This window comes from Drosophila serrata, unplaced genomic scaffold, assembly GCF_035046125.1.
Source record: "Drosophila serrata isolate PLE 108 unplaced genomic scaffold, ASM3504612v1 contig_382, whole genome shotgun sequence".
NCBI classification, from domain to species: Eukaryota; Metazoa; Arthropoda; class Insecta; order Diptera; family Drosophilidae; genus Drosophila; species Drosophila serrata.
This window is the reverse complement of record NW_028257280.1, coordinates 4,824,818-4,850,454: the sequence shown is the minus strand read 5'-3', so window position 1 is coordinate 4,850,454 and position 25,637 is coordinate 4,824,818. Positions and strand designations below refer to the sequence as shown.

The 25,637-nt window shown below is 39.2% G+C and overlaps 1 protein-coding gene across 1 annotated transcript in view; it reads right to left on the bottom strand.

Moving 5' to 3' along the window:
• The window catches only part of 5-HT7 (5-hydroxytryptamine receptor 7), a 58,925-nt gene extending 40,330 nt beyond the window's left edge, over positions 1-18,595 (bottom strand). The window contains exon 1 of the mRNA XM_086840609.1: positions 17,833-18,595. The gene's annotated coding sequence lies outside the window, so the exon portion shown is untranslated. The remainder of the gene's footprint in view (positions 1-17,832) is intronic.
• Between the last annotated feature and the right edge of the window lie 7,042 nt (positions 18,596-25,637).

Sequence of the window (25,637 nt, the reverse complement as noted above, 5' to 3'; positions counted from 1 at the left end):
TTTATGGCCTAATCTAGAGTCAAATTTTTCTGGCGCTTCGCTCGAGTGGAATGTGAATCCGTTCTCCAATCTCCGCTCCGGTCGCTGCTCTCCAGGTTACCCAAATCCCAAATGGTTTCGCAGTCAAATTCACAAGACTCACCTCCGTTCGAATCTGCAAGAAAAAGATGGAGAAAAAGGCGAATGAATATGGGGCTCAATCATTGGATTATTAGAAAGTGGCAGACTCCATCCCAGAAACCACTTTGCCGCAGTATGTATGGCAACTATCCAAGTGGGGCCACACATATGCCAACTGCCACCAACTGGTGACTGCTGCTGCTGCTGTCGGCCATTTGATGAACCCAATAAAGCCAACACCAAGTGCCACTCGGGACCAAATGACAGCCGAAATGTTAAATAAAATTGAAGGGCCTGCTTTTCCTTCCTCCTGCCATTTCCCATGGCCCACCGCCCCGGGCCTGACCCCTTTGAAAAGTATCTTATATTGAATCTCGGCGACCCAGGATGGTATTGCACATAAAAAAGATTAACGCCTGCCGGGGAGTTTGCCCTGGAAATGGGTCAAAGTGCCATGTTTGCCCGTCTGACAGCAGTCAACGACATGGATGTGGGTTCCCTACCCGTAACTCGCTACTTGAATATGTATATATATATTTGCCTAGTCACCTGAAACCAGCTACCACCACCCGTCCCACCTGTTTCTATGTTTATTTAAAGCTCCCAAATATAGGGAAATACCTAGGTCCCCTGTATCTGCAATTGCATTTCGGCTGTTGCATTATTTATAGTTTTTTCAAGCTTTATTTTTTATGCTATGGCATACGTGATTTTGCATAAATTGCATGGCGCAACAATTCCCAGCCGTCAGTTCCCTTTCCAAACATACTATACTATATCACTATAGTACACTTAAAGAAAATCGAAAATAATATATAAATTGGTAGGAAAATCAAGGATTCATCTGTTTATTTTTGTGGCGCCTTAGGAAATATTTAATTGTTAAAAGTTAACATTAACTTTCCCCAATCATTGTATTGTTTTCCGTTTTGTAATAAGTGTTAGATATTGTTGAAGAATTTTTGTTTTACTTTGTATGATTTATTCCGATTTATATAATTTCTATATTAATTTTTTAAGACATTTTTCTTAGTGCATGCAACTCAGACTTTCAGCTTAGCTTCCGCTTTTCTTCCACCTCCCCAATATGTATTTTTTTTTGTTCACTCCGCATTTGCATTCACCGAGCGGCCCATGAAAATCGCTGGGCCACCGGCTTCCGAGTTCTTTTATTATTTATGCGTAGCCTGCCACAGCAGACAAAATTGCTCGAATAAATGTACTGAAAACGAAAGGCGATAAATGGAAACCCAATAAAGATTGAGCGATACTCTCGAAGCATTGCAATTAAAGAGTCACCTTTAATCCAGTAAATGTTGTAGGTATAATCTTTAAATACCGCTGTTGAACAGATTTTTATGTATTGCAGTATAAAATATTTAAATGTCATACAAAATGCTTGACATTTTATTTATGGGCAGCAGGGTAGAAAAAAATATGATTGCATAGTTTCAATATGTTGTGATTGCAGGCCATTTACTGTCAGCGAGCTTTAAAGGGGATGTCAAAATTGTCAATGGTTTATATTTCTTAATATTTGTTGTAAAATGTATTTAAAATAATATTATTTAGTTTGTTGATCACTAAGAATGAAGACTGATACTACTATGTATCATTAAATAAGTTAACCTTAGTAGAGTATATTAACCCCGATTTCAAAATCTTTTGGTATATGACACCTCCGATAAAAATAACGTGTATCTTAAGCTCTTTCTGGCTAGCAACAAACTCTTCTGAAAGTAAGTTTATAGAAGGTTTACAATGATATCAAAACTCACTGACACGTACAATTTCTTGAATTATTTTCACTTATCTTTGTTTAAATAATTCACTTTATTTAAAGTCTTTATCATTGTGCCAACAATCGATGAATGAATTTTGTGAAAACTTTTTTGCAATTGTCCCATCAATATTAATAGACCTTCTTCTTGTTCCCATTCAAAGTCAACTTGAAATCGGTATTGGTCGTATATAATTTCACATTCTAATGCATTTCTCGTTGACCAGTAATTTGCTGATCACCTCTCCGACCTTCCTCATTTGAGGCATCGTTAAATTAGGACACAAATCAGATTCGTACCTCACCCAGGGTTAAGCAGGTTATCTACTTGCCATTGGCAGGTGGATAGGAGGACAGGTGTTGTGCCAACATTCGCAGGTGTTGGCTGGTTGGGCAAATTGAATAAGGTACGTAGCGGCTAAGCGCACAGGACGGGCCCCCGGAGTTTGTGAGTGGGGGGTTTTAGGGGGCGTCGGGACTGTCTTCCCTGTTTATCAGGGCATAAATACTAAAACAAATGTACTGTTTACTTGTATTCCCTACCCCACCACCCACCACACACACACACTCACAAAGTGTGAACGGAAATACGTGAAGCGAGGATATTGTGTGAGTTAGTGTATCTTATGCGGTTTTAGCCCATACAACCACAAAAATAAAGGTAAGGGAGGGAGAGCGTTACTTAAAGACTGATTCCAACCTAAAGAATTGACCTTAATGCTAGCATTACGTAACCCTCAAAGTGAAGGTAACCGCGCTCCTGGTTAACTGGAAAATTGTGTAAATAAACAGTATTAAATTTTCCGCCTGACGGCTAATAGAACGGCAGACGGACACGCAGCCCCGGAGTTGTTGCCGCAGGATATCGATTCCCCCGGAGCCGAACTCTCTCTCTCTCTAGTGTTCAGATCCCAGGAGCGAGCCTTCGAGCTTGTCGACTGCCAGAGTGGCAGATGATAGAGCTGAACTCTACTTCTAACTAAATTTACAACAACTTAAGCCATAAAAATTGAAACGATAGCCGTAAAAATAAGGCTACATTGCTGGTGTTACACGGGGGGAAAATTACAAATCTCTGGCTTTGATATTGAAATTATTTAAGAAATAAATTGAAGTTTTTCTTTATATAGGAATATATTAGTAATATTTGTTAAAGATTTAAATAACGACTTAATTAAGTTAAACTATATTTGTATTAATATTTTTCCTGTGTAACATTTTTCTCCTGCACTCTCTATATATTTTCCACCATCTCAGCTTGCTATCTGCTGCCCAGCAGGCAGGCCATGAGCTGGAAGGGAGTCTGAGTGGGCCAGGAGGCTGGGTACTTCAGGGGGCGTGGCAACTGCTGATGCTGCGTCTTGGTTGGGCGCCACTTAACGCCGAGGCAGGTCCCCCTCGCGTTCCCATTTCCATTTCCATTCTCCTACCCATGAAAAAGTTCATTGAGGGGCAGCAGTTTTTCCTTTCCCCTCCGCCCCTGCTCGTTCTTTTCCCCAAGGAGGAGCCAGGCGTTTGGGTAACTTTCGAGGCACCGAGCAGACAAAAAAGTTTTCCTCTATGCGGCTACGAGGTCGAGTTGCCAGATGAGGCAGGATACATACTGCCGCCTCTCAAACTCTTTTTCCCAAGGAGAAAAATGTGGAGGTGTTCGGTGGCGTTTTTCCTCTATCTTAATTTGCTCTAGAAGCTGGAAAAACACGACAACATATATTCACACACAACCTGAGTGCACACGAAGCTGTATAAAGTTAAAGCACCTAAAACAGAATTAAGGCATTTTTCGGTACTAAACGGAAATGTTAGCTCTGATAACAAATGAACTAAGCTGAGGTGCATTTTCTTCTAACCAAAAGAATTTTATAGAAAATAGTTGGAATTTTAAAACTTAATCTATACAACTAATACAATTTGAAGACACTTTGAAATTAAATATTATATATCAATAGCAAAGTTTTGAAGCTAATTCTATTAACATTTTGAATATTCAATTTGATTTGACTTTTTAAATTCACTTTAAATGGAGAAAAAGCCTTTGTTATTTAATGAACTAAAAAGTTTCGAGCTTTTTATCTAATAAATACGATTTAAATTATTTGCTTGCAGGCAGACTCCTCTTTAAGCACTGTACACTGTGGTCCTTGCACACACACATACACATAAATTTAAAGCAGGCCCAGCTTGTTCAATTTTTGCAGTCTGCTTTCGGGCGCGCACAGAGGGAGAAAGAAAGAGAGAAAGTGGAGAAGGACTTGCCATGAAAAGTCCTGCCTCGCCTCTCACACAACCAAGCACTCCAGACACGCATATGCAAGGACTTAGTTTTAACCCGGGGCTATCAAATCTTGTAGCTGACATTTATGCGAGCCTAAGTTCTATTAACGTACTTGCAACTCGTCCTGGCACCGAACTCGCACGCCAGTGTGTGCGTGCGTATATCCTTTGGCCTATTTGAGAGTGTGTATGTGTGTGCGGAAGGGCGTGCGTGTTGACATTGATTGCGTGCGTGTTACTGACAGTTGTCCGTACAAGCTTAATGGCAGTGCGATTTTAATTGAATAATATGCAGACCCCTGAGCCGAACCTCAATCGGGAATCCCCCTGGATCCTGAAATGCCGCCTCCTCTCACATTTCCTCTATTGTGCTGCCCCCTGGAAGACAAACAAACAAAGACGAGTCCTGTAGCTCCAAGTCCTCTTGCTTATGACATGGGGCCTTGTTTGCTTGGGCTTGGGCTCAGTCTCTCTCTTCCCCCCTCTCGCTTTAGTCTCGGTCTTTAGTAGCTGTGTCCCTGCTGGCCAAGATTTAGTAGCGCCATAATTGTCAATGGGCCATTAGGACGATGTCCTGGCCACCTCCTCGCCTGGCTTGACCCCCTGCGGTCATGTCAATCACTCAGCTGTAAGCCTCAGAGATGGCAGCGTGATAGAAATTATTATTATTCCTTACGTACACCGAGAATAAAAGTCATCTCAATTGGTCAAGCAATTCATATCACGTTTGGTAATTATTCAGGGAGGGTTGTTATGAAAAAGGAAGAAGAGAAACTAACTAACTTACTTACTTCGGAAACCCGAAGCTTATATACCTTAACAGTTTGCAAATGAATCGAGGAACACGAGGAAGACGAGGAAGTGCCTTTTATTTCATTATATTTTCTATCTTTATGAATTTCCAAATTTATTATCTACCTGCTTAATTATAATTTAGTTCCGCATAGGTAAACAAATACTATTTGTAAATTTTCTGACTGTGTTTGGGCAACTCCCCATGGCTACATCAATAATTCCCTTCCAATCACAACTTCTGCCTCGGTCACGCACTCATCTTTGATTTGTTGATGATTATGAAGTCAGACGAGACTGTGGGTCTTTCCCGGGCCAAACACATATTTTTATTGACATCGGGGCAAACAAAGCGGAAGTCATCTCCAGGCCGTTTCCATTATGACTTTGCGGATGCGTGAGGAATTATGCTCGTATGAAAAATCAATAAATTATTGTATTTAATGTATATACATAACTCGTATTATTATGAATTACTGCTGCACCACTGGCCTTGATCTGACAGGTCATGCGTTAAAGTTGACTTTGATGCCCGATGCCCAATGGCCACCATCCTCCTGTCCATTGTCCGGGCATTGGCATTCCAATTAAAGCTCGACCGCCTTCTGGGTCTATTGGGCAAATATTTGTCATGTTTGTGTTTGTGGACTCATAAATTATATTAGAATTCAATTAAACGTTTGCCACAAATAAATAACCGAAACAATCAAGCACTGCATATCTCTGGGCCCAGGTCAGGCTTAATTTCGCAAATTAAAGGAGGATGAGATCACAGGGCGAGAAATTAATTCGCAGTGAAATCCTTGGCACACAAAACACTACAGGCTAAGACTTCCCCACCAGTGCAGACCCTCCGTTGACAAAGAGACAGATGCAGTTCCCAGGCAACTCAACTCTGCTCCTCACATTCGAAGGCATGAGCCAGCAGAAATGTCATTCGGAAAACTGCTCAAAATATGCAAAAATAAAATAAGAAAATCCATGATGAGAGAAAGGGCGGAGGGAGTGCACAGTACTACAACATGAACATGTAGAAAAGAAATTGAAAACGGAAGGAAACACAAAACGAAGAAAGCAGGAGCAAAAAACAAACAAGCGCATGACATGCAAAACAGGCAAACAAGAACTCGAGGGGAAATTGTGGGTGGTGCTGGAAAAGCGGGGATGGAAAAGCGTGGGGGAGAAAGGCGAGGAACAACTGAAAATGCGCTGATAAGCGGGGCGTGCTCACCGGAAGCACCAGTGGTACATCGTGAAAAAAACACAGAATTTGGTCCTTATTATGTTATTTACTTTTTACTGCTTACTTTAAGGCTCTGAAACATATTGATTTAAAATCTTTAAATAGTTCTTAAACCCACAGAACAAATTATCTTTATTAAAATAAAGTGTCTTAAAGATGCAATTTAATCATTTATACTTTTTTGGCACCCTTTACTAATATGTGTTCGTAAATTTCCTTCCCAGTGTATCAACAAAATACAAGAAAAAAGCAAAGGAACATGAGGCAATGTAACAAAAGTATGAGTGAGTGAGAGATACACCGTCAGACAGCTACACACACTCCTCTCACAAACACACATTCCAGGACATACTGAAATGGGGGGCTGACAAAAAATTGAGTAAAGTGCCCATCGTCAGGGCTTATACGCTGTCTCCCTCTCCCAGTCAAGGATATATGGACACTCTGCAAGGAGGCTACTTTCAGTCTGCTTAGCATAACTTAAACTTTGGAAATATTATCCCAGGATTTGTTCAACCCAATGGCTCGCCTTGCATGGACATATCAATGAAGCGATTTTTCAAAAACTTTTCAAACGATAATAAAAGATTTATGGTTGAAAATGGGGGAGGAGACTATGTGGTCCCATGTTGGTTTTAAACTATAGCAAGTATTGTATGGAAAAATACCTAAAAATGTTATTAAGTATTTGAAGAAATTAAAGAAACAGAAAATAACAAGGTATCCACATATGAAATTATTTGTTTAATACGAGATGGAACTAAAATTAAATAAAATCAATACCCAACTAAATGTTTTGTACCACCTTGAGATTTTATTTTTTATTACTTTAGGGATTCTTTGACCCAAAAAAGAGGTTTTCACTAATTTCAGCTTTAACCCATCGAAATCGAACTTAATTTCCCTTATGAAATTTTCGCAACGATACCTCCTCAGCCCCAAAAAGAAAAAATACCTGAATGGAGGCCAGTACGGTGTAATTTGCCAGGTAATTTTATTGTGCAATTCAGTTCTATTCAAACAGCCACACGAAGCAATTAGACCCGGAATTTGTGTAGAGCATGGCGAATAAAGCGCAGGTAAAACTGCGCGCGAATTCCTAAATAGCAGAAGGGCATCTGTTAGGTGAGGTAGTAGGGGAACAGGAGGAGATTGCCGGGGTTGAAGGAGAGGCTCGGAACGAGGACAGCAGCCGCAAGCCAAATGTCAGCGCAAGTGCGAGTGCAACAGACCCAGTCTTTAGGCCAGGTGTCCTACCCATGTTGGCGGGCTTTTAGGAAAGGAGACCTCGCTGGCACGCGCCAATTGATGCGATGAATGCTCATAACGAGCACCAGGACACTGAGAGAAATTTAATTTATTTCACACAATTATTATTAAGATAAAGTTCTACCATTTAAGAGCTTAAGTCTTGGTGACATATTTCTTGATTCTCTATAGTGGTTGTTTATATAAAAAATATAACAAATAAAGGTCACAATACCTTGCTGAAAAGCTTTAAACCAAAAAGAAACACTCCCTAGATGCCATGCCTGGAAGATATTTGAAGAATTTCATATTTTTCAATGTGCAAGAGCACAGGTGTTGCCCTAGAGGCAGGTGGCATGTTGGTCGTGTGCTGCTGAAACAATGCTGAAAATCAATAAAAACCATTAAAATGCAGCCAAGGCTGACGCCGTGGAGCCAAAAGGAATGTGAAGTTCAAGCAGCAAGGCTGAGGAAGCGGGCGAGGGGTGGGGCTCTAAGGATAAAGTGTCCCATTGGTGCTGCAGGTGAGTTGCGTGATTGGAGTTACCCATGGAGTTACGCCCGTTACTCTATAAATAGACTTCAATGGCATAATTGGCGACGCGAAGCGGTTAGCCTGCCAGCCAAATCGATGCCAAAACGCAGCACCAAACAAGGTCGAGGACGCTGAGCGGAGCTGAACAATTCAGGACGAAGCCAGAACGCTGAAAAATACATTAAATTTATGGCTTGTGGCTTGTCGAGCTGCATGAATTATGTGCGAGGAGGAGACCTGACGACGCACACGAATGCAAATCGGAAACTAAATTCGCTGCGAGATTTATGTGACACTCGCCGCTCCGGGGAGTGTTCACAACTATAGCCGAGAAGTTAGATAGCTGAAATTGTTCACCAACAAATTACAGAATTTAATATTTAAATTGCCATAAAACTGGGAAGCTGAGAAACGGTTTATTTTTTTACTTCGAAATATTACCATTTCCGAGTGGTGGCTATGAAAAACTTATCAAGTCACTTCCGGTGGAGTACATTAAACATTTTTCATAACGTAAAAAGTGCAAATTCCTGTTTGCATATTCAGAGCCAAGCCGAAACATTTCAGCCCGTCCATTTGCACTGACCACAAAATGCATTCGATTAATAAATAAAGCCAATTTGCATACCCAAAGTTTGGGTGTATGCAAATACAGCCAATGTTCTCGGTCCACCCTAAAGTTCCGCATCCGTATCTCGGGACATAAAGCCCATCAATCATGCAGAATGTTGTGCCATTTTGGGTATTTCACATGCATCAGCCACACTCGGATACACTCTTGTTTGTATAGACAATTTCCAAATACTCCCCCTCATACACTACAAAAAACAAATATTTCGGGGGGGGGGGGGTGACATTTGTTTTCATTTTCAAAACAAATCTGTACTTAAATTAAATTAAAATATTCATGTCAATCAACATGCTGTTTTAATATGCAGACACTTTTGTTATTAGTTTATCAGTTTTTTCTCACTGCCATTTCAATTCGTCACACATATATTGGAGATATTTTTATTGTGCTGGCGCTTAAATTAATTGAAGAAATAAATATCGCATATTTGGGGCAAACCAAGCATAAAGATAATATTCGATTGATAAGGCAGCAAAAGCGTCCAAACAACGAAAACAAACAGAGTGAAAATGCCAGGTGTGCTAGCCAGAAAATAGATATACTCGAATTGATTTGTTTTAAAACCCAGTCTAATTTCAAAATAAACGCGTCCAGGGTATATAAACTCATTGCAGAACTTATTAACCGAAACAACATTTCGGTTTATTTATGCGGGAGACCTTTTAGGAAAATGCACGCATGCAAATGGGAAGCTGAAATTGGCTGTGGAAAACGAGCAGGGAAATTGGCAAATGCCCGGCCCGCGTAAACATTTTGTTATGGCCAAATAATGGCAACAATATCACTGTTTTATGAGGGCAAATAAATATTTTCGCACTTGGTATTTATGCGCGTTAACCATTAAATGATTGAATGGGCTAATGGGTTCCCTGACAGCGCGGATAAACAATGACCAGGGGCCAAAACTTTTCCACATCAAACGCTGGCGGGAAATGGTGTTTGCATAAATCATTATTTGCCGGCGACGGCCTGCATCTTTCGAAAATACCAAAATACCCATATCAATTATCATTCGCATGGAATATTTATAAATAGTTATTATATTTATTTTTGGCATTGTGTCGTTGACTTTTATCCAACCCGTTGGCAACCGAACACGAATTGCGTTCGCGCGATTTTATTGTTTGTTCGCCAGCCACTGAGGGTTATTTCAGATATTACGCATACGCCACCGCGCTGGGCGCAATCGATAAATAAGTAATTAAAGCGTCTAAATAAATAATTAGCCCGGCATTAGTGTCGGTTGTGGGCGTTGTCTGCATACCAGCATCAGCAGCCAATCTGCAATATTATCCCCATTAACCCTCATTTGAGCAAAAGGCGAAAACAAAAGTATTGCATAGAATAACAAATTTGGTGGAAACGGATACCTTATACCCTAGACAAGAGTAAATATTTCTTTACCAATTTATAAGGGCTTTAAAAATTTAATACATTTTAAATGGAAAGTTCCGCGGTATCTATAAACATAATGAGACTAAAAAGTTTAGTAAAATAGTAACAGTTGTTGATTTACTTAGAATATATAATATTATTTTATTAATATTACGCTAGAACTTCACATTTTCAATGTAAATTAACTTTTAAATTAAACTCTTTACTCTAAGAAATCACATTTATTTCACAAACTTTGAGAAAAATGAAGCGATAACACCAATTCCAGTATAACCTTCAGTCTGGGTGGTCGAAATTACAAGCAGCAATATAAACACAATCTATGGGCGAACCAGAATTAAGCACATAAGGAAATTTTGCACTTAAGGCCAAACAAATCACGAAGCCATTAATTTTTATTAACAAAATCTCGACTGAGCAGTTCCGAAAGTCAAGAGCTAAGCGCCAAGATTTGTCCAACAGAAAAGAAAAGCAAAACCGCATTTAGACCTTTGATAGGAAAAAGAAGCCAAATGAAAGACGAAAAGTACGAAACACAAATAGAAAAAGAAAGAATAAACTCTGCCCAAAATGTGGGCTTATCAGTAACGTAATTAAGCAGCGATAAAGTGCCCGCCACGCCCTCTTCCCGCCCCTTTCCACCATAACAACGGCGCCCGCTTTCCTCAGCGATTTTGTTGGTTCTGTTTCTTTTATTATTATTATTTTTTTTTTGGACAGCGATAAGCACGGGCCTTCTTTCTTATTTTTCCCCCTTTTTTTTGTTTAGCCCCAATGAGCATAGTTTATATCAATTTAGATTTGAATTTAATTTATTTACACAGCACCATGTGTGAGCGGGGGAGTTTATTTTTGACCGGACGGTCAGCGTTGATAGAAGAGTTAGTCATGCAGAGATGACAAACAGGTGAGTTCTCCATGCTAAATGCAGTCAAAAACAATAAGTAATATATACTAAACAGTTAGTTATGGTTGGAGAAGTCCCAGAATGATTAACTTACTATACAAGAAGCAGACTAGGTTGTTAGCTTAGAAAAAAATCTCTTGTAATAAGGGAAGAAACTTTATAATGGATTAAATTTTCCGCTCTTTGCGTAGTGAACTGTAAAATACCCTGAAAAACTCTCTCTTTGGCATCTGTTGATCAATGGACACATCGTTTCTGCTTGCCCCTTGCCATTAATTAAGTGAACCAATTAGTTTGGCGTTGCATTAGTGCGGATTACGCATACGCCCAGTGCGCCAAGCGGAATGGTAATGTGCTTAATCGCATTGTTTTGGGATATCTTGCAGCTGACACTCGCATTCCACGGCTACCATTTTCTCGTTTTCCCCATTGCCATTTTCCACAATTTCCACAATTCAGCAGCCACAGCTGCAATATCGCACCCATTTCAACCCGTCTCATCTCGATGATTATGGCATAATCGGAACGGGAGTTGTTGCTCTGCAGTTTGTGTGCACAAGTGGTCGAGCTGGAAGAGCAAAGCTTTTAATTGCCTGCCGCGCTTGATTACCTCCTTGTTTACTGGCCAGCGTTTGTAATGGACAGTTTATAATATTATTAAAACAATTGCGGGTCAGTAAATATTGCTAGCAACATTAGTGGTACATATAAGCACATATGAGAAGCTATTTGCCTTGTAAATTCAATTTAACTTGATTGCTTAGAACGCATTAAGGTGTAGGAAGTTATACATTTATCCGGAGTGTATAATTACTTTATTATGTAAAACTTTATTGAAATAGTATAATGTTTTAAATTTTTACAATCGATATTTAATAAGCAGCATCCCAAATCTATTCTAAACTTAATAAATTCATTATTTCCTCTATACAATTACTCATCTCGTTAGTCTGATAATTATTCATGGAACTGAAATAGCTTTCAGCCAAAGTGGAACTTTGCAAGCAGATTTTAACTAACTGAGCTACGTTTAATTGCAGGGCAAAGTTGATTACAATTCAATTAGCACACGGGGCGCACTCTTTGCAATTGAGTCTGGCTAACAATCAAAATCAGGTAGTGCAAGACGTCTACAATTAGGTTTACGTGTTCCGGCCGGAACCACCTGCCATGTGTGCAATTAGCCATCAATGTACAGTGGGCGGAGCTCGCGGCTGTCTTGCCAGACATTCAGACATTCGTGATTAATGGGTCTGCCGGGGGCAGGAGCAACATAATTGCCAGGCCGCACATAATACAATACATAATGCACCCTCGAGACGGGAAAACAAGGCACCACTTGAGTCCTGAAGAAGGACTTGAGAGCCTGCACTTAACCCAAATATGTTTTCGGTTTTCGGCTCTTGGCACTAATCAAAACATAAACAATCCGGACGGTCCAGAAAGGTGGCCTACAGCTAGAACTGAAGACCCGAAGCTCCCAACAACTGGCAATTTAATTAATGAAAAGCCAAAACACTTGAACATCCTCCTAAGGTCGGTGGAGGACTCTGCCCTGATTTATGCTGAATGACTTCAGCGGCGTCACGGACACAGTTCGGTTCTCCGTTCAAGTGTGTACAATTTGGCTAATACAAGATAATGTGTCTGACTTGGAGATGTGGCAGCCAGAGGCCAGGTCCTTGAGTTCTTGATCATAAAACTATACAAATGATAAACCTTACTCTTTATTACGATAGTTCCGAATAAGTAACCGAGATATAAAACCTTGAACTGTTATTCCCAATAAAGCTATTATAATTTAATCTACATTTAATTCAATTCCTGATTAATATAATAAATATATACTTCATATATTATCTGCTTTTCCACTCCACTCCAAGTGGCTTCAATCATAGTTGAATATCATGTTGACTAGTGAACTTTCAGCGAGCTTCTAATCTCGGCCGTCACTCACGTGTCCATCTCTAATCAATTTGTGTATCCGACAAAGGTCGCTTTCATGGCTTTAATTACAGGTCATTAATCATAATTGAAGAGAGCGCGGTGTGCAAACAACAAACGTAAAATATATATATACTTTCCAGGGAGGCCAAAGTTCTTTGCTTCTTATGCAAATTTTCCCCGGTCAATTCCCGGGGAAAAAGTTTTACAAAAGGGAAAGTATGTAGCTGATGGTTAACGATAAGAGTGCCAAAAGCAGCAAACCACTGATGATCCAGTTGATTGAAGCAGTCAAGACAGCGAAGAGCTGCGGGCTTCAATTCGCAATTATGTCGTTTTAATAAACAGGGACCGAGCCGAGCCGTAATTGCCCAGATGCTACAAGAACCCAGTATCCGAGGGCGGGAGTCCCGAATACAGAGTCTGGAGCCTGGAAGATGTAATCGAGAGAGTCCTGTGTAACTGAAGCCGAGGCCATTGAGTTGGCCTATCAATAATGTGCGTGACACACTCTTGCCAAAGGCTCCGTGCGACCCACGCTGCGTATACGCAATACCCAGGAGATGGATGGCAGGATCAAATGGTATTTCCCAGCATGTTAAGTGGATTGTTTACGTCTCCTAGTGCGGCGTGTATATATAGCAGAATGTGGGGCTTTGTCAAGGTGGAAAATAAAGCAAAAAGGCAACGACATCCAACGAAACCCAACATAATTGCAAGCATTAATTATCCCCAAAATTAAGATATATTGTGCACTGGAGTTAATGGAAGTTATTATTACTATTAACGCTGCAATTTGAATTCATTTTTTCGCATTCATGGTGGCTTAATTAGTTTTTTTTTCAGAAAACAGAACTATTGATTATGTGTCAATACAGAATTATAGAGTCCAGTCGGTGTAACATTCCAGCAGAGTCCAGTCCAAATAAAGTCAGTAATTAATCTTCTGTCCGCCGACCGCAGGCGTGTGCAACCAAAGTTGATTTTAATGAAATTATTCCCAACCAGCGCACTGACCTGAAACCCTTTCGGAAAGTTGCCCCTTCCTTCGATCCTGCAGGCTGCAGGCATTTTGAATACATTAATGCCTGAGTATTGCATGAAGCTAATTACGTTTTTAATTATTTTACGGCTTAAGGCTAGCAAATCTATCAATGCGTTTTAATTTTAATGCAAACATCTGCATGAGATTAAATTGATTTAAAAGGGATTTTAATAAGTACCAACGATTAAACGTAAATGAGATGGGACAAATAATGTCATTATTGTGTAATGGATTTACATGGCTAATAGTTCAGTGTAAACCTAGGGCTACAATCCAGGAAATTTATTTGACTTTCTCTTGACCAATTGAACGAAGTTGTATATCGAAATTGGTTTCCCTCTTCCAAGGACAATTTGAATGATTTGCCTCCTTCAGCAGTAGCCTTGCCTCTCAATTATTACTCGGAATTATTTATTTATACAATTTTCCGAACGCATTTCTTGCATTTCAGCAAACTGTTGCATCTCCGCATTGTTGCAGTTCATTCATCTGGCAAATAAATGCAATTTGCTGAATCAAGGACTCACAGAGAGCACAGGGAGTAAGGGAGGAAAATTGAATTCCCATTGTATGGCGAGGCCCGGAGCACTGTTAGATTGCTTTCAAGTCGAGATTGTGCTCCGCTAAATTCCGCATCATAAATCAACAGGGCTAAATTGGAGCGGAAGGTGGATAATCAGGGAAAGGCTCTCTTTTTGCTCCGACTTTGCCTTTAAATTTGACTTATCACGGACTGCAAATCCTTGCGATATCTCATTAGCCTTGGCAACTAATTAACATAAGTAATTTGCTTAATGGCCAGTCAAAGGCAAAGGCCCGAAACTCCTCAATCTCCCCCCAAACAAAAATTACCTGAGGAGCTGGTCTCGTTTATCAGGCCTAAAGAATGAAGAGAAAGGCAAACAAATAGAGGAATAGACAGAATAGGGATGGCACCCAGGTATCGATATATTCAATAACAATATGTATTGAGATATAAAAGAGTACATAATGTATCCTTCAAAAGGATAAACTAAACTAGATGTGAGTTGCTTGCAATCGAATGTTTAAATATTTTCAATCATGTAAAATATAAAATAGAACAAATATACCAGTAAATCCATACATCACAATAAACTTTTCACATTTAGTTTCTATATTATTTATGTTATTCAAAAGCTAAATATTTTATCAATTCATAGAGAATGTTCATCCCTAGATCAAGCAGTAAGGCGAGGAACAAATAGAAACACATGCAACCGAGAAATCCCGGGCTTACATGATGGATTTCCCAATGGCGGGCCTTAACTAATATTTTGTAAATAAAAAGCAGGCGCTTCGCTTTGTCTTCTTCTTGTTTTTTGTTATATATATATACATTTTTTTTTTTGCCTTGTGCCTGATAGCGACAGGGACGGAAATTAAATTTGGCCACGTTAATTGCCTCGATTAGAACTTTTCGTCCATTACGATAAGGGGCTCGCTTCCAGACAATGGCAGAATGACAAACCCACTGACCTCTCGGCCGCCTACCACCCGATGATGAGCTAGACTGTGGGTAGTAATTAATTATTAATTAATTAAAAGCTTATTAGCGCTTACAGCGGCTTGTCGCAAAAGGTGAGTAGCGGCTACGCGGCGTATGCGCAATATTATTCCTAGAGAGTCTAGGAAGCCCCAAACACAACATAGCACAGAACACTGACGCAATCCTGACGAAACAAAAGTTTACTTTATATTTCCGCAATGCCTGCTGGCATTTTCAGCTCCATTGTTGCGGGTTGTCGCCTTTGATTTGAGCGTTCCGTTTGTTCATTCCAATGCCGCAGCAACCCTAGCGTGTAAGCAAAAGTCTAACAAACAATGCAACTCACTGGCATTCCTGCACAGAGAAAAGTTAAAAAATGATATCAATTTCCAGATTTGAGAAAAAAAAAACTCAAAAAGAAAAGTAATATTTAAAATAACCTAACAGCCTATTAATAACCGTCTTAAAGTCTTGCCAATAAATAAATAAAATGTACTCAATGCCTTATCTCTTCAGTTCTTCCTCCTATTTAAAACATTCAATTCATAAAATTAATAACAAAACATCAAAGAATCTCCTTGTTAATCAATTATTTCATTTTCTTTTAGAGCCATTTTCTTTCTGTGTGTGTGTGTTAGTGGTAGATGGGAGACAAGCGGAGACGGAAAACTGTCAAGCGTATTACGCATACGACCCATTGTCCGTATCTGTCTCCTTTCTTTTGCCACGCTGCCGAGACTCAATTTACAATAGATGAAAGAGGTGCAGGAGCAGCAGTTGGCAGTTGGAAAACTGTGTCAGATTCGAAGAGAATATATTGTTGTTAAGGCGTCACCGCCTTAATACTTAAAGCACACACGTGCGGAACACATGGCCGTGACTCAGAGCCGCTTTCGGCAGCGCTTTAAATGACGAGCGGTGCGGGCGTTGTAATTAGTGTAAGTGCCCACATGAACTGTCCCGTCTTGCCATCTTTTTGGCAGGACTCGTTCTCTGGCCACTCGCATTTTTCATGTTCAAGGATGCGTGCGGCATTTGCTGCAATTGCTATGGAATAATTTCAAACAATTACAAGTGTTTCGTCTGAGTTTATTTTCAACCGGAAGGTACTCAGTACATTTCATTTACTTGTCTTGTTACAACTTGTTTATTTTTAGCCACTCTGAAAGACTGAAAATTGTATTCTTTATGAATGGAAATCTTTTGTAAAGAAACTTGACCCACAGAGATGTAATTAGTGAAACAATAGTAGATGTAAGAAACGTAATCACTTCAATGATGTAACTAAAATTTGAATTCTGAAATTTATCAAAGAAGAATATACTTTAGTTCAAACTACCCTCATTTACTCGGTACCCGAAATGGTCCACAAAAACTCTGTCCCGGCACAGCCTCTTTCTGTAACCACTCGGCCAAATCCACTGGCATGCTGAATTTTATTTGGTTTCGGGCAATTAAGCCTGTTGTTTTGCAGTTAAGTGTAAATTTATACACAAAGCCGCACCCGCACGTTGGGTGCACATCTGTGCGCCTCCCTTGGAGGTAATTTGGACGAACTTTAAAGATAAAACTGCTGCATTTGCCCGGCAGCAGGAACAGCAGCAGCAGCACTGAAAACGGTAGCATCTGCGGCATCATGGCACATGCCAGGAAATATGTATACCCTAACCGTACCGAGTTATTAAATCAAGCGGCATATGACTTTGTAATTTGATTAGCCATGCCCCCGGCCAAAGTGTTTTGTGCATATCAGTAGCTACTTAATCGCCTCTGAGAGCTTTCACAGTTCTCAAGCACCTCTGACGAGGGCTCTCCAAAAAAAAAAGGTGGAAAATTATTAAGGGGTATGGCGCAATATTTTCCAAATAAACAAAGTCAAAACAAACTACACTTGAGGACAAAATTGTGTTTGTTTGTTTAGAGTAATTACATTTTACATTTGAGTTTTACAATTATTAAAATGTCACCGGATATAGTTTAGCCAGAGGAGGAGACTGTGACACATTTTTATGGTAGAGATTAATTCATTTAAAACATAGTGAAAAACTAGAATCAATCCACATTTTAGAGTCGAAAAACCATATCACTTTCATCTATTTTAACACCTACTCCTTGTGATAAACGGCTTACTATATCGCGATATAAATTCTATCTTAAATTTGACACCCAACACAAATGTCACTTTTCTCGACTATTTATTTCCCCTTGGTCTAGGTCAATCTTCATCCACAATACCCCAAGATTGCCCGAGTAATCCAATTAATGTTTGCCTGCCATAAATCTATATTTAAATCCCGGACAAACACTTTGCGATAACAAAGATCGGTGTGTTAAGGTGTTAAATTCGTGGGTTCAGTCTTAAACTGAGGGGTTGAGTAAGTCCAGAATATAATATGGATGCAAAGACTTACACGTTGGGTCAACGACTCCTCTCGACACTCTCACTCTCGGTTTTTATTTTGGGGATCGGATCGGCTTTCTTCTCGAAGTCGTTTGCATAAATTGAGTGTGTGTTGTGTGTGTGCTGTGTGTATTTTCCAAAAGTTGTCGAACAGGTGGCAAGTGTCGCACAAATTACTTTAATAATAGCACTCGAAAAGCGTTGGGAAAACGAAAACTGCACAAGTTTGTCCAAGATTTTTGATTTTCAGTCGGTGGATATGTTTCGACTTTCGGCCTATTTACTCTCGAGCACTTTTCCATTCATATGGCTATCTGCAAATATTTTCGGATATTTGCTAACATTTATTCATATATATAGATATTTTTTTGTTTTGCACACACTAATGGCATTGGATTTTTTTCATTCAAGTGGCACAAGCATTAATTTTTGCTTCTTGCTGATGGTATTTTCATTTGAGTAATTCCTGAAAATATTTGCACTATTTATTTATTTTAGCCACGCACATTCGAACTGGAACGTTGGATATTATTATTATTAATATTTTTTTAATAGAATTTTAATTATTTAAAATATTTGCGGTAGGCTGGTGAATTCCGAATTCGAATCTGAATCTGAGTGTGAATCTGAATCTGAATCTAAATCCGAGCGCGTTGAAACTGCGGCGGCCCAACGATTGAATTGGAGACCACGTCCGTCCGCCTGTTCGCAGCACGGTGAAAGATGGACTGGAAACGCGACTGAACCGCCGACCTGCCGACCGACCTCCGAATCCGACTGAGAGTCCCCGAAGAGAGAGAGCGTTCGTGGAGCTCGGACCTAGTGCCTCGTACCTGTGCATGGGGCCCCAACAGCTTTCTGTTATCAGCCGGCCCAGCTTTATCACTGTGTCAGTGGGTCTCTCGGACAGGCCCTCTCTCCAGCTCTCTCTCCCAAGCTCTCTCCGTCTGCAAATTGGGGAAATTCAGCAAGTTCCCCGAGAGAAAGAGAGTGCGTTCTGTTAATTCTAGTGAAATTCTTAGTATGAAAATCGCATGCTGGAAAAAGTTAACAGAGGAAACTCGCATGCTAGAGCGTTGAACGTTGGGAAAATGAAACACAAGCTGGCGGGGAAAAGTCAAGAACTGCAATACCAGGCGTGACAGCTTACAAATATTTGCTCTACTACAACTAGTAATAGTTAAATATTTGTCATGTCGGACTTATCGTTTGCTAGTTACTAAAAAAAATAATAGAGGCACTCCATTTAGAAGCGGAGAAAGAGTTAAAGATTATATGAGTATCAAAAACTAATACCTAATAGTTAATTTTAAGAAAATATTAAATTTTTAATATGCATAAAATATTAATAAAATAAACTCTGTAAAGAAGTCAACCATAACACACGCAGGAAATATTCAGCACTCAAGAGAATATTCCTTTGTTCAGGAAATACAGGTAATGACTGACTCAGTTAATGTTTGTTATTTGCAAAATGCACTTTATGCGAATAATTAACTCACTGTTTATACAGAAGCTTTCAGATTCGAAAAGCGTTGTGAATATAATGGCAAACGTTTATTCTGTGTATGTAAATAAGTAATTTTTTGTACTCAAATGGCTGCAATTAAGTAAGCAAATAACACAACGTTTAAGCACTGAAATCTGGCATTAATAAACGCGTATTTATGGTAAACATAGCTTTCAACAAATGATTAAAAATGAAATTACTTGAATTTGATTTTATTTTATTTATTTGCTGTATCTTATCTCAATTAACCTGTTGTCTACTGCCAAGAAAATTCAAAAATGGCGCTCAGACTGATATGCTTAACATGAGAGAGATAGGGGAAGTACCTGTAAATTGAGAGAACAAAGTGCTGACTGTAAAACAGATTGAACCTCAATAACAGCTTGCTGTAAACTCCCTGCACCAGGCAATATAATGGTAAATTCGTCCAGAGTTTAATTTATATTCCAAAATAATAACAGATCCAATGAGTAAATCTCAGAATGTTTCACTCGAGCAATCATCATAACAGAAAAAGCCAATAGTCCGGCAACATGTTTATGTACATGATAATAATGCAGTAATCAAAACAAAATAAATTAAAGCTTTATAAGCTAACATTAGCTGTCAGGCAGCCAAAGAACATAAATCGAGTCGAGAGCGCCCCCAGCTCACCGAAATAAAATGGCAAAAATTATTATTGTCTAAACAAAAATGGGGGGAAACCAACCTGGGAACTCATATGCCATCGCTCAAAAGCACTTAGCTGCCGAGATTTCCTATGGGAAGGGGGTTTGCGTTTCGTTTGAGAATGACTGCTGCTCTATCCCCTCTCTGGCATTCGTTTTCCCCGCCACTGCGCACTCTTGTTTTCTGGTTTTCCAAATTGAAAAACATGAAAAGAAATATTTCCAATCAATTGGCAAAACAGAAGCGAATAAAAATTCATATATGAGGATAGCACCATAGCACAGAACACAGAACACAGAACATAACAGACAAAAAATACAGAGGCAGGCACACAGGAGGAAGAAACAAGAAAAACGATGTTCATTCATTAAATACAAAAATTCATTAAGCACACCAGCGATCAGAAATATTACTCAGCAGCAACAACTGCCTGGCTGGTGAACACAAAACAAAAAGGGTTAGAACAAAATAAAAGAAGTTGTTTATTTTCAGATGTAACTACACCAACTACAGAGAAGCCCTCACAGTGCGATAAAAAATGTTTTTTTAAGTGCCACAAATCCAAAAAGTAGCTGCCACTTTTCTTGGCTCGAATGGTTTATACCATCATTGCAGAATTCACCGGTTTATAAAGAATAAACTGTAGCTGTAAGCCTTATATACCCCTCAGATTCCATTACCCATAAAAAGCGGGAAAGTGAACCGACAAAACGAAACCAAAGTGCTCGAACAGCTCCACAAATTGAAAAGAAATTAAAGAGTGAACTGTGCGGGAAAAAAATATTGGCAAGATATATTTATACAATAACCACAGATAAATATAGAACCGCCGAACAGCCGCAGCTTGGTATTGGTTTGGTTTCGATAGGTAAATTTATTTGAATAATTTATAACACAGCGTTTACAAAATTATTAATATAATGGATATATTACATTACCTTAATGAATATTTAATCTGAACTATGAACTATGACTCATTCACTATGTTTTCAGCTTCTGACTGATATAATAATGCCTTTCTTTGAGTTGACATTTATCTATAATTTATATGACATTTTTTCCGACAAATTGAAATTTAAAAAACTCATAACTAAGCCAAAAATTCATTAATTTCAATTCGGAAAGCTGTTCTGTGCTAGTTTTTTTTAGGGTTAACGAATCTGCATTTTGAGTTTTAAAATTAAAGAAAATTTAAATTTTGTCAAATTTTGACATCTGGACAATGACAATTTTTAACACAAAAGAAATGAAAGAATTTTGACCAATTTTTTTTTCTTTTTAACATTGCTAGATCGATTTGGCTTTTCATGCTGATCAAGAATATATATGATTTATAGGGTCAGAAATGACTCCTTCACTGTGTTTTCAGCTTCTGACTAAAATTATAATACCCTGGAAGGGCATAATGAGCATACTTTTAATTGTTAAATTTTGATTTTAAACTCCAGATAAAACTAAATGGAACTCACATAATGGAACTAACTTAATTATATATTGGAAAATATCAGCTGTGATCAGTAGTTTTATAAATAAATATCTGTTCAAAATTGAACTGTTTTTTTCTGCTGATTTATTTTTTGCACTGTTTTCCTCAAATTTTTTAATAAAACTCCTGCAGATAAGTTTTTTTGTTTAAGCGGCTAAGTGATTTTATGCCATTATTATCTTTTGGCAGGTCTCCAAGCAAAATAATTTTTAAAATGTATTCTTTCCCTTTGTTATCCAATATCTTGAATGATTTCTTAGACCCTACACTGACCTTTACATATCATTGACCCTTTGAAAAAGGAGGCCGTCTAGCACTCGAATGGTTGAATGTTGAAGGGAATTTATTGTTCAGCTAATAGATGATGACTGCTAGATATTCGCTCTTAGAGTGCCTACGCAAAATTGTCGAGTAATTTGTGCAAATGGTCACGGCAAGGAAAAGTGGCTCTCAGATCCCATTTCCACAGGCATTTATCACTTTGACCATTCGGACTTCTTGGCTCCTCGTGTTTCCATCGGTTGCTCCCGTCAACGAGTTGATAATGCCATGTCAGTCGTCTTGTAGTCACTTTCGATAGGCTGTCAGGTCGGTCGGTTAACCTGTTTTACATTCCATGACTCCCACCCAAGCTCAAAAATGTACGAAACAATGAGTGATCCGATGAAAAAATACAACAAATTCAATACAAATCAGGAAAAATCAGAAATCGATACAGAAACGGAAGTGCTGTCAGATAGAGACAACACAAATTCGCAAATCAACTGGAAAAGAATCATAAATAAAATATGCGCGCCAAGCAAACACATCGGGGCGAACCCTCAAAATCCGCAAAACCGACAATCCCAATCGGAATGGAGGCGGGAAAGGAGGCGGCAATGTTGGCCTGTTGAGGAGAATTCAATTTGATTTATGATAAATACGCCATGATTTATGCCCTTTGCCGCCGCCTTGTGTCCAGAGTCTAAGCCGCCGATACCCATCAGTTCAACTGGCGACCGCAAAATCATCGCATTTTTAAGCGCGTTTTTCAATTTTTCATTTTGCTAAAACTCTTTGGGGTTTTTGCCATGCGAGGATGCCCAGCAGCCGTTTGGGAATATCCACTCGAATATTGAATGGAGTGCATGGAGATGAAAACAAACACAAACATGTGGGGGACTCATAAGATACCTTGCTCGGAGATAACTCGTATTCATATTTTATAGGTTAATTATTAATAAACAAATGAAAAAAAGCTTAGGTATTTGTTAAAGAAGAAAATGAAGAAGGTTAAGTCACATTTGGCTAGTCTTTTAGTTTTAACTTGTTATTAAGAAAGCACTTCATCTGTGTACATGGGGATAATGTTAAAAATAAGCTAGTTTCGAATTTAAATATTAAAAAATTAATTAAAATAAGTATATTTTTAATAGAAGAGTTTGATTTTAGATACTATAGATATAATTATAGAATTCTATGTACAAAAAAAGTGATATATTCTGTAAGTTATTCTCATTAAGATCTTCAGAAACTATTCCAAAAACTGGGGCTGTAATAGGGTATCAAGAATTTCATAACTTCTAAGTAAACCAGCCCATGTAACAAGAGGATTTTCCTGTATTCAATTCATTGTCGATGCTATGCGATTCGTTTGGTTTCATTTCGGTTTATATATATTTTTTTCGTGCATATAAATTGCCTGCGTCATGAGTTTAAAATTTTTGCTGCATACTTTTGCGGGCGCCCAGCACAAACTGTGCGTTGGTGTGTGTGTGTTTTGCGCTGGTATTTGCATTCGAATTTGTGGTTCTCCGTTTGTTTGTTGCTTATTTATTTAGTTGTAAACGTATGCGAAACAAATATGAAGGTAAACTTGTTCTCCTTTTTTGGTTATTTCGCATTTTGCGTGCTTTCGCTGGCATAAATATGTAAAATGGCCGGGGCTGTCGCTTAGTTTCGGGCCATATTTCTGAATGATAAATGTGCTCTGACAGGCTGGCAAATTGTATTGATAATCGCTGGCAGAACTTCTGGCGCCTTCAAATCGTTTATGTGGCTGACAATTTATGTTCGCCTTTATGGTGGTGAATGTGTTGTTCCTGCAACAGTTCAAAGTGTTTGCCAAAACTGTGTACACATTTCCCCCAGTCTCCGTCTTTTAACTATTCAAGAGAGTCACGCACTCGGCAGGCCAAAAGTAAAACAAAAATAAAAAATTCAATTAACTTTTGCCTTTGGCTCGAAAGCGGCAGAAAGTGCCAAAAGTTGGATTCCGTATGGGACATGCAGGCTTATAAATAACCTAGGTTCGGAGCATGGTACTGGCTTAAAAACCCCCTAATCCTACACCCTTATCACATCCTTCATTTCAGCCTAATTAAATGGACATTTCGACAGCTTGACATGTGTGTGCCAAAGGTATAGTGCGTATGTGTGCCGCCTAATCCCCTTTGCAGGATTTTAATTTAGTTCCAAACTGAGGGTCACATCAAACTGACATTGTTAATTGAAACACGGCCAGTGTGAGTGCAAATCGCACGGTTGAAATGAAAACTGAAACTCAAACAACTCAAACTCATACTCACAGGAAAAAAAAGCTGACGGCCAATAAAAAAAGACGCCAGCATTACGTATACGCAACGTGTAACACCCGAGCTCCTGAGATGGTGACAGCGAAAATAAAACTTTATTGCTAATTTATTTGATTAAATTTCACGCCGCCACTGCCGACGCCGGAGAGAGTTTGCTGTTGGTTGTTATTTTATTTTGCTTTCGGCGAGAGTTCAAATGTATTTTCCTCTGACATTTGCTGACACACAACAACCTTCAGAATTCAGGCCTGATTCCCTGCCAATTGATAAGAAAAACAGAAAAACACCATCATCATCATCAGACGGCCGAGATCAAAGCAGGTGTTTTTGCGCCTCGTTTCGCGACGAGATTTAAATTTTTTGGCTCAGCCTGCCGTTGACCTGCCAATTCTAAGCAATTCAATTAGAGCACGAGCTGCTGCTCTACCTTCAGACAACGCGGCGTATGATTAACATTTGGCATGCCAGCTCAAAAGTATGCAAAAGAAACCTAAACGTGACGCACTCGCAGTGGAAATGCAAATGTCTCGAGACAATAAATGAAAAATAAATGAACGAAATGCATAAATAAGAAGCATAAAAGCCAAGTGCCAAATGTAAAAACGTATTATCCCACACACACACACTCACATATCCTGCACACAATTAAAGCAGTCGAAAAAATAGCAAAGACAGTAGGAGTAAAACTCAAAAGGCAGGTGGGAATAAGGAAAAGCTAAAACCGTTGCGCGTTTCCGCAACGCTGACATTTCCATTTAAATGCGTTACACACTCGCACTTTGGACACAAAGGTGAGGGGGGGGGGGGGGGAAATGGAAAGTGTAGATGCTGAGGGGGAGCGAAAGGAATAATGTCCTTAATTTGAATGACGCTTTTTATGCTTTCTCTCACTCTCAACGTTCATTTGGTTGCCTTTTGCAATTTCCCTGCCAGCCATAAAAAACTTTCACGGAGAAGGGAAAAGCGAGAGTAAACTTTAAGCCAAGCGGCACGTGGTAATATCCGGCGGGTCTAGTTTCCCGCAGAATTTTCCCCGTTTATCCCTCCATGACCAGCCGCACTTTGTGGGCGTGCTACAAATAGCTCCTCTCGAAATTGCGAATCTAATCAAAATATATAAATACAACATGAAGCCAAAAACCAACTAATCACAATGGGCGGCGAAAAACTACACTTTGCGGAAGTTTGTGAGTGTTTTGGTATGATCATTTTTGAAAAAAAAAAAAAAAAAAAATCGAATAAACTATTGAACACAGATGATGGCAAATATACTTTACAACTTTAAATATAATTCTTTAATAAATTCAAGCTCTTATTCTGATTATCTTATTCTTCCAGTGTACAAATTCGCCCACCATGAAACCGCAAGAATATAAGCAAAAGGCCATGGCACATCCTGCCACAGCTAATGTCCTGCTCCTAACGATTTTATCGCTTCGAGTATATAACAAATATCGAGGCAATAAAAAACTGTAACTAAACAGCCAAAGAAAACCCAAATTGCAGCGACCATGGGGCGCAGATTGAATTTGCACGCATCGATGCGGGAAATGGCGGTGGCGGCGGAAAAGTGCCGG